The sequence below is a fragment of the Geotrypetes seraphini genome, chromosome 2 (assembly GCF_902459505.1).
Source record: "Geotrypetes seraphini chromosome 2, aGeoSer1.1, whole genome shotgun sequence".
Taxonomy (NCBI): domain Eukaryota; kingdom Metazoa; phylum Chordata; class Amphibia; order Gymnophiona; family Dermophiidae; genus Geotrypetes; species Geotrypetes seraphini.
In genome coordinates this window covers 148,532,429-148,547,907 of record NC_047085.1, presented here as the reverse complement: position 1 = coordinate 148,547,907, position 15,479 = coordinate 148,532,429, and the positions used below count along the sequence as shown (strand labels likewise).

General features: G+C 45.2%; 1 protein-coding gene across 7 annotated transcripts in view; it reads left to right on the top strand.

The window, feature by feature from the left end:
• The window catches only part of DLGAP1 (DLG associated protein 1), a 759,376-nt gene that overhangs the window by 57,850 nt on the left and 686,047 nt on the right, over positions 1–15,479 (top strand). Inside the window, exon 1 of one of the 7 annotated variants that reach the window (XM_033934399.1) lies at positions 6,256–6,348. The exons of the other annotated variants lie outside the window; for them this stretch is intronic. The gene's annotated coding sequence lies outside the window, so the exon portion shown is untranslated. Of the gene's footprint in view, positions 1–6,255; positions 6,349–15,479 lie in introns of those variants that run through there. 7 annotated transcript variants of the gene reach the window in all.

Genomic DNA, 15,479 nt, shown 5'->3' with positions numbered 1-15,479 from the left:
TGGGGAACCCCACTATTTAAATCTGTAAATCAGCTTAGAACTGTGAAAAATCATCTTCCCACTACGATCTCAAAATTGATTTAATCCTTAATTAATGGAGGAAAAGAGCCTCAGATCCCCATATGCTGCAAGTACAAAACTGAGCAGACATACTAGAAAGGATAACTACCTCATTGGCTCAAGAACCTCCAGTCCTGACCAGTCTGTATGTATTTCAACACCAGTGCCTTGTCTTCCCTGAGCGCCCCTTTTACTCCTCAGTCATCTAGCAGTCCAACTGATTCTTTTCCCAGCTTCTTGCTTCTAATATACCTAAAAAAGTTATTACAATGTGTTTTCGCCTCCAACACATTCTTTTTTCAAGGTCTCTTTTTGCCTTTCTTAGCAGCGCTTTGCATTTGACTTGTCATTCCTTTTGCTGTTTCCTTTTATTTTCAGCAAGATCTTTCTTCCATTTTCTGAAGGATTTTCTTTTAGACTCTAATAAGTTCCTTCACATCACTTGTTAACAATGCTAGCTGCTATTTGGACTTCCTTTCTTCTTTTTTAATGCATGGAATATATCTGGTCTGTACTTCCAGGATGGTATTTTTGAAAAACATCCATGCCTGATGTAAGTTTTTGACCTTTATAGCTGTTTTCTATTTTAACATTTTCCTAAGGTTATCATAGTCTCCCTTTTTAAAGTTAAATGCTATTGTATTGAATTTTTGATGTGTACTAGAGAATGACACGGTGACGGTTTACCCGCGGCCACCGCATTTAAGCCGCGGGTCACCGCCGAAAACGGGGAAGAAAACTAGCAGTCGCTGCGGTGACGGGGACAAGGCCATTCACCGACCGCGGAAACGGTGAACAGGTTTGTCCCCGCGGGCCAATGTACCCCCTTCTAGGAACCGCTATTTACCTGTGTTTCACCGTGCTCCTCATTTGTCAGATCAACCCTTCCTGCCAATCGCAGCAGAAGGGTACCCAACCCCTCCTGCCGGTCCTCCCAATGGCCTCCCCTAAGATCGCCGGCAGGAGGGTACCCAACCCCTCCTGCTGGACCCCCCCCCAACGAACCCTCCCACCCCGGAACCCCCTTAGTCTTACTTTCCAAGTTGGACCGGACAGCTCCTCGCTCGTCTGGCCAGCAGGCCTGCCTCCGTCCAAATGAGGCGGGCCCGCCCCTCCCCTCCCCTGCCTAACCCACAGGATCCTAGGGCCTGATTGGCCCAAGCACCTAAGGCCCCTCCTATAGCGGGAGCGGCTTTAGGTGCCTAGCCCAATCAGGCCCTAGGATCCTGTGGGTTGGGCAGGGTAGGGGCGGGACCGCCTCATTTGGACGGAGGCAGGCCTGCTGGCCATACGTGTGAGGAGCCGTCCGGTCCAACTTGGAAAGTAAGACTAAGGGGGTTCCGGGGTGGGAGGGTTCGTTGGGGGGGGGGTCCAGCAGGAGGGGTTGGGTACCCTCCTGCCGGCGATCTTAGGGGAGGCCATTGGGAGGACCGGCAGGAGGGGTTGGGTACCCTTCTGCTGCGATTGTTGGGAGGGCCGTTGGGGGGGTCTACAGGAGGGGTTGGGTGCCCTCCTGCCGTGATCGCTGGGGGGAGGGGAGACTTGCAGCACTGCTTATACAGCGACTCTGGCTGTGAGGAACTACAGTAAGGCCAGTGTTGAACAGACTTCTATGGTCTTTGTTCCATGTGTGGTAAGACAGATTAGGATGTGTTAGATAGGGCTTCAACAGCAATTTCAGTAGTTGGAACATTAGAACAAAGTCAGGCAGATTTCTACAGTGTGTGTCTCATGTATGGCAAGACAGATTAGAATATGCTTCAATGGCAACTCCAGTAGTTGAGACTTAAAGAGAACACCAAGCAGACTTCTACGCTCTGTGTCCCTTCATGGGTTCTAATTTTGGCCATTGGGGTTCCTTGGAATAATTGTACCTAAAGGGAGGCCCTACATTCTTTGGGCTAAAGTACTTTCGGAAACCCTTTTGGCCCAAATGAGGTGTATGGGATGGGAGCTTGGGGGTTTGAAGGAGCTCAGTAAGATCTCTAGTAAAGAGGTGGGACTTTGTAAGCATTTAAAGTAAATGTCGTGTTTGTTTTTGCATTGCTAGCCCCAGGGGTGGTGGAAGATTAGTGATTGAAAAACTGTATGAAAAATAACTATTTTAAATTTAGTGATCAAAATGTGTCAGTTTTGAGAATTTATATTAATTAATTTTTTCTCTGCGTGTTTTGTTTTTGTATAGTTATTAACTAATATTTAACTAAGTTTTAAAGTTTTAAAGAATGTTTCCTTTATACGTAAATAAAGAAAAGTGAATGGGATTGCAGTGGCGGTGACGGGGCGGTGAATGGGGTGGCAGTGGCGGTGACGGGGCGGTGAAGAGGATGGTGAGACGGGGACGGGGCGGTAACGGGGATGGTGAGACGGGGACGGGGCGGTGACGGGGATGGTGAGACGGGGACGGGGCAGTGACGGGGACCAATTTTTTCACCGTGTCATTCTCTAGTGTGTACTTACTACAGAGATTATGTAAAATCACTGCTATAAAGTGGTCCCAGCACTATTACCTCCTGCACAAAATCATGCATTCCTCTAAGAAATAGGTCTAAAATTGCTTCACATCTTGTTGATTTTTGGATCAGTTGCTCCATAAAAGAGTCCTTGATTTCATCAAGGAATTTTACTTCCCTAGCATGCCCTGATGTTACATTTACCCAGTCAATATTGGGGTAATTGACATAATCTATTATTACTGTGTTACCCAGTTTGTTAGTCTCCCTAATTTCTAATATCTTTTCTGCATCTGTATTTTCATCCTGGCCAGACAAATGATAGTACATGCCTATCACAATCCTTTACCCCTTTATACATTTAATTTCTCCCCAAATGGATGTGTTTTGATTCCTATAGAAGTTTCTTTAAAAAAAAAAAAAAAAAATCTTTATTCATTTTTAAAACTTTAAACAAGTGTAATATAAGATACAATAATTTTATACTTTAACTTCACTTAATATACCATCCAATTCTAACTCACATCAAATATCTCCCTCCCTTTTAACCAACAATTGTTCTTAAGCATAATAAATCAGAAAATATTCCCTCCCCCCTCCCCATCCTGGACATGATATGAACAAAGGGAAAAAAGTAATATTCATTTTGTACAATATTTTGTTATTTTGTAGAATTTGCAGTCTATTCGCATCAAAGCCCTCCTTAGCCTATAATGTTATTCCTCCATCTTCACGGAAGTTTCGCCCCCCACATTTCGCCTCCAGCAATTCGCCCCTCACATTTCGCCCCCCACATTTCACCCCCAGGTATTTTTCGCCCCCACACATTTCGCCCCCACACATTTCGCCCCCCGGATGTTTCGCCCCCACACATTTCGCCCCCGCACATTTCGCCCCCGCACATTTCGCCCCTGCCTTTGAGGGGAAAAAGAAATCCGTCTCGGAGCGCGCCTGACTCGGAGCGCGCCTGACTTTTCTTTTTCAGGCGCTGCTGATGTGGAGCGTACGCCGCGCGCCTCCGACGAGCCGCAGGTCCGCCGAAAGGGAACATGAGCTTAGTTGCTGCCGTCTCACCTGTTTCACTGCCTGGGCCCCTCCGCGATCCCCGGTGGGGTGGGGGCTTTCTTGTGTGCTTTGCCTGCCATGGACGGCGGTGCGGGAGGGAGTGGGTGTTGTCATGGACGGCGGTGCTGCCAGCCCACAGCCAGCACCGGCTCCTTTCAAGCAGCTGAAGCAATGGCCAAAAGGCCACTTGGACGGCGGTGCGGGAGGGAGTGGGTGTTGTCATGGACGGCGGTGCTGCCAGCCCACAGCCAGCACCGGCTCCTTTCAAGCAGCTGAAGCAATGGCCAAAAGGCCACTTGGCCACCGCTACCCCCAAAGCCAGAGAGGAGGAGAAGAAAACGCACCTCCTTCCTGCCCTTTTCACCTGGGCTGCGAAGTGAATGAAGTTAGGGTCAGAAAAGCCAAGACTTCCCCAGATTTAAGAGCGAAAAGTTAGGGGAGGAGACGGGGAAAACCAAAGCGACTTTTCTTTGGAAACATTTCGTGAGGGTCTATGTGGAAAACGAAGTGAGCGGCGGTGCCCCCCCCCCCCTCTCCCTCCTCCAACTCTGGTATTGGGACATGAGCTGTCAAGAGAAAGAGGCCTCGGGGGTCAAATCACAGAACCCGGGCCAACTTTAGGCCCGGAGCGAAGGCTAAGAGTTGTTCCCACGGGAGGAAGGACAGACTTGGAAGAGGAGAGAGAGAAGCCTGAAACCCTCCCCGTCACTCCAGCTCACCTCGTGGAAAACGAAGTGAGCGGCGGTGCCCCCCCCCCCCCCTCTCCCTCCTCCAACTCTGGCATTGGGACATGAGCTGTCAAGAGAAAGAGGCCTCGGGGGTCAAATCACAGAACCCGGGCCAACTTTAGGCCCGGAGCGAAGGCTAAGAGTTGTTCCCACGGGAGGAAGGACAGACTTGGAAGAGGAGAGAGAGAAGCCTGAAACCCTCCCCGTCACTCCAGCTCACCTCGATCCCAATCCAACCGACAACTGCTCCGAACAGCTCATGAAGTCCACGTCGGACTTGGGCTAAAAGCTCCCATTAACCCCCCCCCATGGCCCCGTCTCCCCCGACCCCTGCCAGGGCTGGCCGAAAGCAGCCTGTTTACGGCACTGCCTCTGCTCACAGGCTGCCACTACTGCTTCGGGTAAGTGAGATTGTCAGGATCGGCGGCCGCTGCTGCTTCAGAGTGCTGGAACCATAAGTGGGGAGGGGAGGAGAGAAAGTGACCCATACCAGAAAAGAGGGTGGGAAGGAACAGATGCTGGACCTACAATTGGGGGTGGGGTAGGGGAAAGATAAAGAGAGGAAAAGAATGACTCAGACCAGAAAGGGGAGGTGGGAAGGGATACAAAGTTAGAGTGAGAGAGAGAGAACGGAGGAACGCTCAGGGGCGAAATGTGCAGTACACATAATCCAACGCTCAGGGGCGAAATGTGCGGGGGCGAAATGTGCGGGGGCGAAATGTGTGGGGGCGAAACATCCGGGGGGCGAAATGTGCGGGGGCGAAATGTGTGGGGGCGAAACATCCGGGGGGCGAAATGTGCGGGGGCGAAATGTGAGGGGCGAATTGCTGGGGGCGAAATGTGGGGGGCGAACCTTCCGGATCCCGTTTGATCCATACTGGTATCATAGTGTCCCATGGGTTACCTTCCTTCTACCAGGTCTCTGAGATGCTAATTATATCTATCATTTAATTTACAGTAGTGCAATATATTCTTCCATCTTGTTTCTTAGGCTTCTGATATTTGTATACAGACATCTCAAACAATGATTGTCATTCCTATTTGTAACTTACTCGGCAGTTAAAATCTGTATTTTCTATATTTAAGGAAACCTGGCCTACTATGGCTTCTATTGTAACCTCGCTATCAAGATGCCCTATCTTTTCTGTTTTGGTGATATTTTTTAAAGATACCATGTTCAGAACCATGCTCTTTTGAGCAACTGTCAGCTTTTCCCCCCAGTTTCTAGTTTCGGTGCTATTTTTAGGCTTCATTTATAGAGTCTAGTCCAAGGCATAGAAGTTTGCCTGGTACTGGTCTTACTTCCTGACATTTTGGAGTTGTTGTCTAAACCAGTGTTCTTCAACCACCGGTCCATGGACCAGTGCCGGTCCACAGAAATTTCCTGCCGGTCCACAGGGCCAGCACGTGCATCAGGCCCAAACAGTGTTCTTCAACCGCTGGTCCAAGGTGCGATCGATATGGTGTTATCTTCGAGACAGCTCCCTCTTCCTCACTGATTCGATGCATAAAGCCATGGGCAGCGGCTCCTACGAGCATCCTGCGGCCTGAACCGGAAGCCTTCTCTCTGATGTTGCAACGTCAGAGGGAAGACTTCCAGATGAGGCACAGGACATGCAAGGTGCAATTAGTACTATTATGGGGGCGGGGTCTGGGGTGGAGATTGGGTAGAGATGGGCGGTTCTTCAACCACAGTGTTCTTCAACTGCGGGTCCACAGAATAATTCTTTTATTTCTGCTGGTCCATAGGTGTAAAAAGGTTGAAAAACACTGGTCTAAACATTATTTCTCTCCATCATAACACAGTAATGTTGGTGCAATAATTCTTATATTTTAGAAATCTGTAATGAAAGAGAGCAAGATATAAAGCAAACCAACTGTCAGCAGGTCATAAGTTAATGAGCCAGTGAAGCAGTCTGGTTACATTATTGTTCTCTGCTTTTCTCAGGTGGTCATAAACTGATACCAAGAGATATGTAACCAAGTCACTCTGCTAGATGATGCTCACTTTAATGAGGCAACACAAGTCACTAGTTTTGATGGTAAGCCCTGAACTGTGTTAAAGATCCAGTTAGATATGAAATAGAACCTCCCCCCCAGATGTAATCACCCTTGATTTATTATCCATACTGGAGTAATTAATACTGGAAGCTATGGAAGGAGAAGCAGCGTGTCTACTATTGACTGGGAACAGGAAGAAACAAACCAATTGGGATTATTAAATACATTTCTGTTGTTGAACAACCTTCCCACTCAAAATTGGGGGATTTTTCTTTTTTTTTACTTAAATTGTTTCTTTTCTAACTGAAGATGCAGTACAAATAAAACAAGAAATATGTAAAATTTAGGGCTTCTGGATTTGAGACTAATGTTCCCCATTTGTCTCTAATCTGTATAATAGGAATTTGCCCAATAGATTGACACAGTCGCATGACAAGAAGTTTATTTATCTTCTCCCCCCTTTGCATAATAGCATTGAGCTGTTTTCCTGTAGACCTGCTGTAACTCCTAACCTTGGTATTCATTAAATTGTCTCCTACCAGATCATCTTTATATAAGCCCCACTAATTTCCATCCATTAGTAAATATCAAAAATGTCCTTGGTCACAATTAAGTCACAACTATTTGATATTTATGTAACTGGAATCTTTAGCATACATGGAAGATACTTTTGATCAAGGAATCTGGATGGGGAAATGAATATGTAGCTTTGTGAGATCAAAAAAGATATAGTATTTTATATAAGGCTCGGTACATATGGAAGCTTTAAGTAAAATATGCATAGCGTGGCCATAATGATAAGAAAGCCTTAAAAAATTCTACACATTCAAAAAAGAGCAGAATCACACAGGGCTTTTCATGCATAAATGGGAACATTTATATTTATATACTAGTTTTTAAGCCCGTTACATTAACGGGTGCTAGAATAGATGTCTGTCTGTATGTCTTTCTTTCTGTCTGTCTCTCTCCTTGGACGCTGTCTGGAGTTTTCTTTTTTCTTTCTGTTTCTCTTTCCTTGGACGCTGTCTGTTTTCTTTATCTCTTTCTCCTTGGCAGCTGTCTTTCTATCTGGGGATTTTTTTTTTTTTTTCTCTCTCTGTCCTTGGATGCTGTCTGTCTGTCTGTCATGCTTTCTTTTTCTCTCTCTCCTTGGCCACTGGATGTTTTTGCCTCTCTCTCCTTGGCTGCTGGCTATGTGTCTTTTTTCTGTCTGTCTCTCTCCCTTGCCCCCTTCTATCTTCCTGGCCCCATGTCTTTCTTTCTGTATGTCTCTTTGTGTTTATGAAACCCCCACTCAAAATCCACATAGATATACATATTAAAGTATATTAGGTTATGAGAAAGTCTCATCGCACCCTAAGGATGTAAATTTGACCTGCCATAACCCTATCCCATACCACCATAGGCCTACAACATTTCAGTTGCACTTGAGCCTCCTCGAAAATGTGAGTCACCAATTGCCTATGCAAATGCAGATTTCAGCCCTCCCCTCTCTCCCAGTCCTTCCGGGACTTATTTTATGAAATTCTGCTCCCTCTGATGTCAAAAGCTGGCTAGGCCTCTGCTAAAGAGACTCCTCTGTCCACAAGCCAGTAGCAGAGGCATTGAGGGGCTGAGCGAGAAGGAAAAAAGAGAATAGTTTCTTCTATGCAAACACCTCTGAAAATCACCTTCACAGGGGCGGATTTGAAACCTCCGTTCGGGCTTACCGTCCGAAAAGGGCGATCCCTAATCCTGGAACATGTTCGCCGGGAAGGAGTCGAGGTGAAAAAAAAACCCGCCGCCAAGATGGCGATCCAGGGCATACCCGCTGGCAGCTCCTTTCCCTTCCCACACCTGATGGCAGCTGCACGGACTGAACAGCCCGGGCCCCGACAATCCGCTTCCCCTCCCCCTCCCCAGCTGGAAATCACCTTCAGAGGCGTTCTCTGAGCCCCGGGAAGAGACGCGGCGGGGCGACTTGTCCGGACGGTAGAAGGGGCAGATTTGAACCCTCCATTCGCCGCTCCCCCTCCCTCCCCAGCCTCGCTCGCTCCTCCATCCGTGCCATGGAACAACCCTCCATTTGCCGGGAAGGAGTCGAGGCGGAAGAAAAAAAAAGCCGCCGCCGAGATGGCGATCCAGGGCGCCCGGGTAATGGCGTGCGCCACATGCGGCCACTGGAAAGCTAAGTGCGCATGCGCACTCTACCGACCACAGCCCGACAGATCAGGGATCAGGGAACACGGCGGTAAGAGTGCACATGCGCGCTTAGCATTTTATTATAGTAGATGCATTGATTTTGATGATCGTACATACATGCTAGTAGCACCACTGACATGTGGAACTGGTAGATTTTTAAAATCTGCACATCTATAAGGAACTGACCACTTCCCTTTTACAAAACTACGAAAGAGGTTCTTAGCGCAGGTTGGCTGAATGCTCTGTGCTGCTCCTGACACTCATAGAATTCCTATGAGCATCGTAAGCAGCACTAATAACTGCTTCCACAGTTTTATAAAAGGGAGGAGGGGACGATTAATGATCAGCCTTTCAAAACTTTTTTTTTTTGCACTTTAAGGGCAGTTTTGAACCCAGAAAATTAAGCACAATTTCCTCTCAGGCACTTCCCCTGACCGCTGCTCAAATAAGAAGTTTAGACAGCAGCTAAACTTGATTCAAAGCAGGTGTCAATGCTAATATTATTTTTTTACAATAGTTAATTATATGAGGGGCGTTCAATAATTTATCTACCTCAGTAGGAAAGAAAAGAGTTTTCAAAATATTTTTGTTTTATTTTTTAATATAATCCCATGATAGCTCCATACACTTCATCCACTTTTCCTGCAATGGCTTTAACTCATTTGAAAATAATTCTTCTGTTTGACCTTCAAACCAGGATCACAGCTTCCTTGACATCTTCATCAGTTGAAAACCACTGTCCACAGAGAGATTTTTTTTCAAAACTCAGAGCAGGAAATAATCTGAGAGAGCCAGGTCAAGACTGTAGGGTGGATGGTTGAGCTGCTGAAAACCAAATTCTCAGATGACAGCCTGTGATTGTTCTGACTTGTGTGCACCGGCAAATTGTTGTGAAAAAGCAGCATGCCTGCTGTGAGTTTTCCTCATATTTTCTCCTTGATTGACTCCTGCAAAGCGATCATTGTGTTGGCATAACTCTCCCCAGTTATGGTTGTCTTTGTGGCATGAACTCCAGTAGCAAACGTCCATCATTATTCCAGAAGACAGTTGCCATGACTTTACATGCAGATTTTTCTGTCTTGAACTTTCATGGGGTGGAGGATATCATGTGCTTCCACTGCATTGACTCCATTTTGGACTCAGGATCTCATCTCTAGTCACTAAACATAAGAACATAAGAATAACCTTACTGGGTCAGACCAATAGTCCATGAAGCCCAGTAGCCTGTTCTCACGGTGGCCAATTCAGGTCACTAGTACCTGGCCAAAACCCAAGGAGTAGCAATATTCCATGATACCGATACAGGGCAAGCAGTGGCTTCCCCCATGTCTTTCTCAATAACAGACTATGGACTTTTCCTCCAGGAACTTGTCCAAACCTTTCTTAAAACCAGCTACACTATCTACTCTTACCACATCCTCTGCAATGCGTTCCAGAGCTTAACTATTCTCTGAGTGAAAAAAATTTCCTCCTATTGATTTTAAAATTATTTCCCTGTAACTTCATTGAGTGTCCCCTAGTCCTTGTAATTTTTGACAGAGTGAAAAATCGATCCACTTATACCCATTCTATTCCACTCAGAATTTTGTAGACTTCAATCATATCTCCCCTCAGCCGTCTCTTTTCCAAGCTGAAGAGCCCTAACCATTTTAGTCTTTCCTCATATGAGAGGAGTTCCATCCCCTTTACCATCTTGGTCGCTCTTCATTGAACTTTTTCTAGGGCCACTATATCTTTCTTGAAATAAGGAGACCAGAATTGAACACAATACTCCAGATGAGGTTGCACCATGGAGCGATACAGGGGCATTATAATATTCTTAGTCTTGTTAACCATTCCTTTTTAAATAATTCCTAGCATCCTGTTTGCTTTTTTAGCTGCCGCCACACATTGGGCAGAAGGTTTCATCGTATTGTCTACGATGACACACAGATCCTTTTCTTAGGCGCTAATCTCCATAGTGGACCCTAGCATCTGGTAACTATGATTCAGGTTATTCTTCCCAATGTGCATCACTTTTCATTTGTCCACATTAAATTTCATCTGCCATTTGGACGCCCAGTCTTCCAATTTCCTAAGGTCCGCCTGCAATTTTTCACAATCCGCATGTGTTTTAACAACTTTGAATAGTTTAGTGTCATCTGCAAATTTAATCACCTCACTCATCATTCCAATTTCCAGATCATTTATAAATAAGTTAAATAGCACCAGTCCCAGTATAGACCTCTGCGTCACTCCACTGTTTACTCTCCTTCATTGAGAGAAATGACCATTTAACCCTTCCCTCTGTTTCCTATCCGATAACCAATTCCTAATCCACAACTGAACTTTGACACCTATCCCATGACACTTTAATTTTCACAGGAGCCTCTCTCATAAGGAACTTTATCAAAAGCTTTTTGAAAATCTAGATACACTATATCAACCGGCTCACCTTTATCCACACGTTTATTCACTCCCTCGGCTGAACCCATGCTGACTCTGTCTCATTAAATCATGTTCCACATTTTATTTTTTATAATCGCTTCTACCATTTTGCCTGTCATCAAAGTGAGGCTTACTGGTCAGTAATTTCCCGGATCTCCCCCTGGAGCCCTTTTTAAAAATCGGCGTAACATTGGCTACCCTCCAATCTTCAGGTACTACAGACGATTTTAGCGACAGGTTACAGATCACTAACAGCAGCTCAACAATTTCATGTTTGAGTTCTTTTAATACCCTGGGATATATACCATCCGGTCCTGGCGATTGATCACTTTTTAACTTGTCGATCTGGTTTAGTACATCACTTGGTCTTCACGGAGCATCTTGGAACCCGTCTTGCACTAAGCTTGGACATGTCCAGCTTTTCATGAATTATTTTCCAAACTGTACTTGTCGAGATGCCTATTTATTCAGCTATTCGTGAAATATTAATTTGTCTGACAAAATTAAATCCTTGACTTAAATGCACATTTCTGTGGAAGTTGCTTCCACAGGCTGTCCAGTATGAGCAGAGGCGTAGTGAGGGTGAGAGGCATCTGGGGTGGTGACACCTCTCCCCGCCCTCTTCTACACCCCACCTCCTTCCGCTCCTTCCCTGCCCCTTCCTGCTGTGCGCCTGCCCACCCATCCCATTCCCCGTATCTCTTTAATGTTCATAGTGCAAGCAGCAACCCAAATCTGCTGCTCGCGCCTTTGTCAGCTCTTCCTCTGACGTCACTTCCTAGGCACGAGTCCAAGAAGTGACATCAGAGAAAGAGCCAATGCTGGTTCAAGCAGCAGGTTGGGGGTGCTACTTATGCCGCAAACATTAAAGAGGTACGAGGGAAGGGAAGGGGCATGCACACATATTGGGAAAGTGGGAAAGGAGCAGGGGGTGGAGAGGAGGGCAGGTGGTGGTGTCCCTTCCACGATGGCGCCCGGGGAGAACTGCCTCCCCCTCTTACTATGCCACTGAGTATGAGGGCCATCTTCAATGGACTCTCTACCCCACTTAAACTGCTTGCTCCAAAATTTTACTTTGTAGGATGATGGGGCAGACTCACCATAAACTGCAGACATGGATCTCCTTTGGCTTTTCCCCTTCTTTTGTGAAAATTTTTATCACTGAATGATGCTTCAAAACTAGCATATAAAAGGAAATCTTGAAGCACCTATATCGCTTAAGGAACCCCAGACAGCGTTGAAGTCCCTCAGAGCTGGATCCACTCCGGGTGGTGATGGTTTCACGGTGGAGTTTTTCAAATCATTTCAAATTATTCTTTTACTTCATCTTCTAAATTTATATCACTCACAGCTAACTAAAGGTTGTATTTCAGGTACTATGGCAGAGTCTTTAACCTTTGTTTTGCAAAAGCCAAATAAAGATCCTATGTTGGTTTCAAGCTACAGGCCTATTTCTTTAATTAATGTGGATGGAAAACTCCTGGCTAAGCTATTGGCTCTAAGATTAGGCAAGGCTTTCCCTTATATGATCAGTATGCATCAAACGGGTTTCGTTGCTCAAAGACATTCTTCAAATAATACTGGATTGGCATTTCATAAGCTAAGTTTATCAAAAACGATGAATGATCCAGCTTTCTCTGTCTCTTTGGATGCTGAGAAGGCCTTTGATCGTGTGGCATGGACTTTCATGTATCAAGCGATGGATTGGTATAGGATCTGGATTTATACAAATGATTCAAACCTTGTATAGTTCCCCCTCAGCTAGACTATATATTAATAATACATTTTCAGAGCGTTTCTGTCTGGAGAGGGGAGTTAAACAAGGATGTCCCTTATCTCCTTTGCTTTTTGATATTGTTTTGGAACCCTTGTTGGCTATACAGCAGGCAAAGGAGATATAGGGGATTCCTTATGCAGGTCGGGAAATATAAGATCTCTGCTTATGCAGATGATATCTTGCTTCATTTGAAGAATCCTGAATCTACCATTCCACATTTACTGGAATTGATTGCTAGATTTGGTAAATTTTCTGGCTACAAAATGAATTGGAGCAAATCGGAGGTTTTCCCGTTAAATGTGCATTGTGCAAAAGGACTATTTGATCCATTCCCATTCCTTTGGAAGTAAGAGGGTATAAAATATTTAGGTATCGTGATTCAAAGAACATTGGAAGACACGATGACAGTAAATGAAAAATCTTTATTGATGAAAGTCAAAGAAATGTGTGAGCATTGGAACCCATTACATCTCTCTTGGTGGGGGAGAGTCCAAACTGCCAGTTTATTTTCAGGGGTCCTTTTATAAGAAATTGAATGGAATTCTCACTAAATTTATTTGGCTGGGTAAAACGGCTAGAATAGCTTTAGTATCTTTGCAAAAACCAATTGTGGCAGGTGGGGTAAATTTTCCAAATTTTTACAGATACCATCAAGCTTTCATACTGAGTCAGGGTTTGTATTGGATCCTTCCTGAAGTCTTGGAGCATCTTCCGGACTGGCTTTACTTAGAATGGCAACTTATGTCCCCATTACGGTTATCAAACACAACACAAGCCCCTCGAAAAACCAAACAATATAATCTCACTACACTTTCGACCTGGTTTACAGCACAGCACAACTATTCATGAAAGATCAGCAGAGTCCACAAAGAGAAGTACTAAACATTCCACAGGCATAGAGTTCCAGAACAAGGCAGAAAAATCCACAATTTGCACATCAGCAACGCTTCTTCTGTGAAAATTATTAAGAGGAGGAAAAAACCTCAGATCCCCCCCTCCACCAAACCGAGAAACTCAGGTTGAAAACAGGTGGAGTTTTACAGGGTGTAATAAAGTCACTAGCATAAAAAACCTTCTCAATAATATTTCAATAGAGAAAAGCCTTGTGCAATGCAAGTGGAATATACTCTGCCTTGTATCAGGACCCCTATGATCTGAAAATGATTTGAAAAGCCAAATTCTATTGAGTAAACAGAAAGACACCGCACATCGACGGTGGCAAGCGTTTCACTAATTATAAGCTGCCTCAGGATGTGAAGTCACAGTCAATCCTGCAAAACACAAAGTTATATATGATCAAATACTTAACGTTTGAAGGATAGCTGCTCAAACCTCTCAATGAAATGGACCGGACACTTTTCAACATACTCTCAAATCAACTCCTCGATCAAACATGGTGGAACTTAGTGATTATCACCATTACTAAGTTAAGTAATAACACACTAAGAAATGCATGGTATTTAAACTTTGAAGAGACCGGTGAGGATTTCACTGCTTGCACTCCCTGTATATACACCTTGGTGGGACAGAGGAGTGGTGGTTCTGAGGTCTCATGAAAAGACAAAAAAAAGTGTTTTCTAAACATTATGAACATTCAGTCAAATTAGAAACTGGATTTGAAAGATACATAGTTAAACACCTTAGAAACAACTCTAGTTTCCCTTTCTTTCGGCATCAGCCCGCCATTGCTCTGTCTTCTCTGTCCCACTGACAAACTGGACGAACAGCTGCCTGCAGACTCCTTCGTCCTTTCTTCTGTGGTTCGAGCCCAAGAGGAAATAGGAAGTTGCATCATTGAGGGCGGAGTGTGGTGGAATGAATGCAAGAAGAAGGCCACAGGCAGCATGAGGGGTTTAAAAAAGTTCCAGACAGGGGGTGGGGAGGTGACATGAAGGGGAAGAACTTGTGGGGCCCAGAAACAGGAGAATTAGAAAGAAGGTAGTTAAAAGGCTGGAGTGAAACAAGAGAAAAGGAGAGAAGTTGGACATGGGGTGATGTGGAGGGAGGAAGAAAGAGTCACTTGAAGGGAGGACAGTTGAGAAGAGAAAGGGAGAGATGGTGGACCTGAGGGAGGGAGGGAAAGATATAGGATGGGAAGGTAGGGTAGTTGGGAAGAGAAAGGGGGAGATGGTGGACCAGGGAGGAAGGGAGAGAAGTTGGACCTTGGGATGGAAGGGAGGGAGGGAGAAATGTTAGATCTGGGGGAGGAAGGGAGAGAGAAATGTTAGGGCTAGGATGGAAGAGAGGGAGAGATATAGCATCTCTTTTATTCCTTCCATCTTATTCAGCATCAAGGAGGTAAGGAAGAAGAACAGAAAAGGGATGGACCAATTTTGAACCATGTCCTGGGGGAGGGGGAGAGAGAAGAAGAGATGGACCCATGGGAAAGCAGAAAAGAAGAGAGGTGGGATAAGCAACCCACCCCAGGGGTTGGGGAGAAAGGGACAGAGAAATATAGCCTGACAAGAGTGGAGAGGGGGGGGGGGTTCTGGAAATGATGGAGCCATGTGGAAGAGGTCAAAAGGGAGATGGTAAGAAGATGAATTGAAAAGAGGCACAGGAAATGTCTGAACCAACTTGCAGTTACATGTACTTTTATTAACAATTTTTCAAAAGCAAGTCCTTGATATGTAAAATGGATTTGGTCCCGACTAAGATCCAAGTTTTGGCGACAACATCGCCTTCCTCAGGAGACAATAAAGGACTCATACTTTCTTGCAAATCAAATGCTGTGTCGCATCAGTGTCTTTGCTCAGGAAGTTGTAACCCTATGTAATGTTATATTGT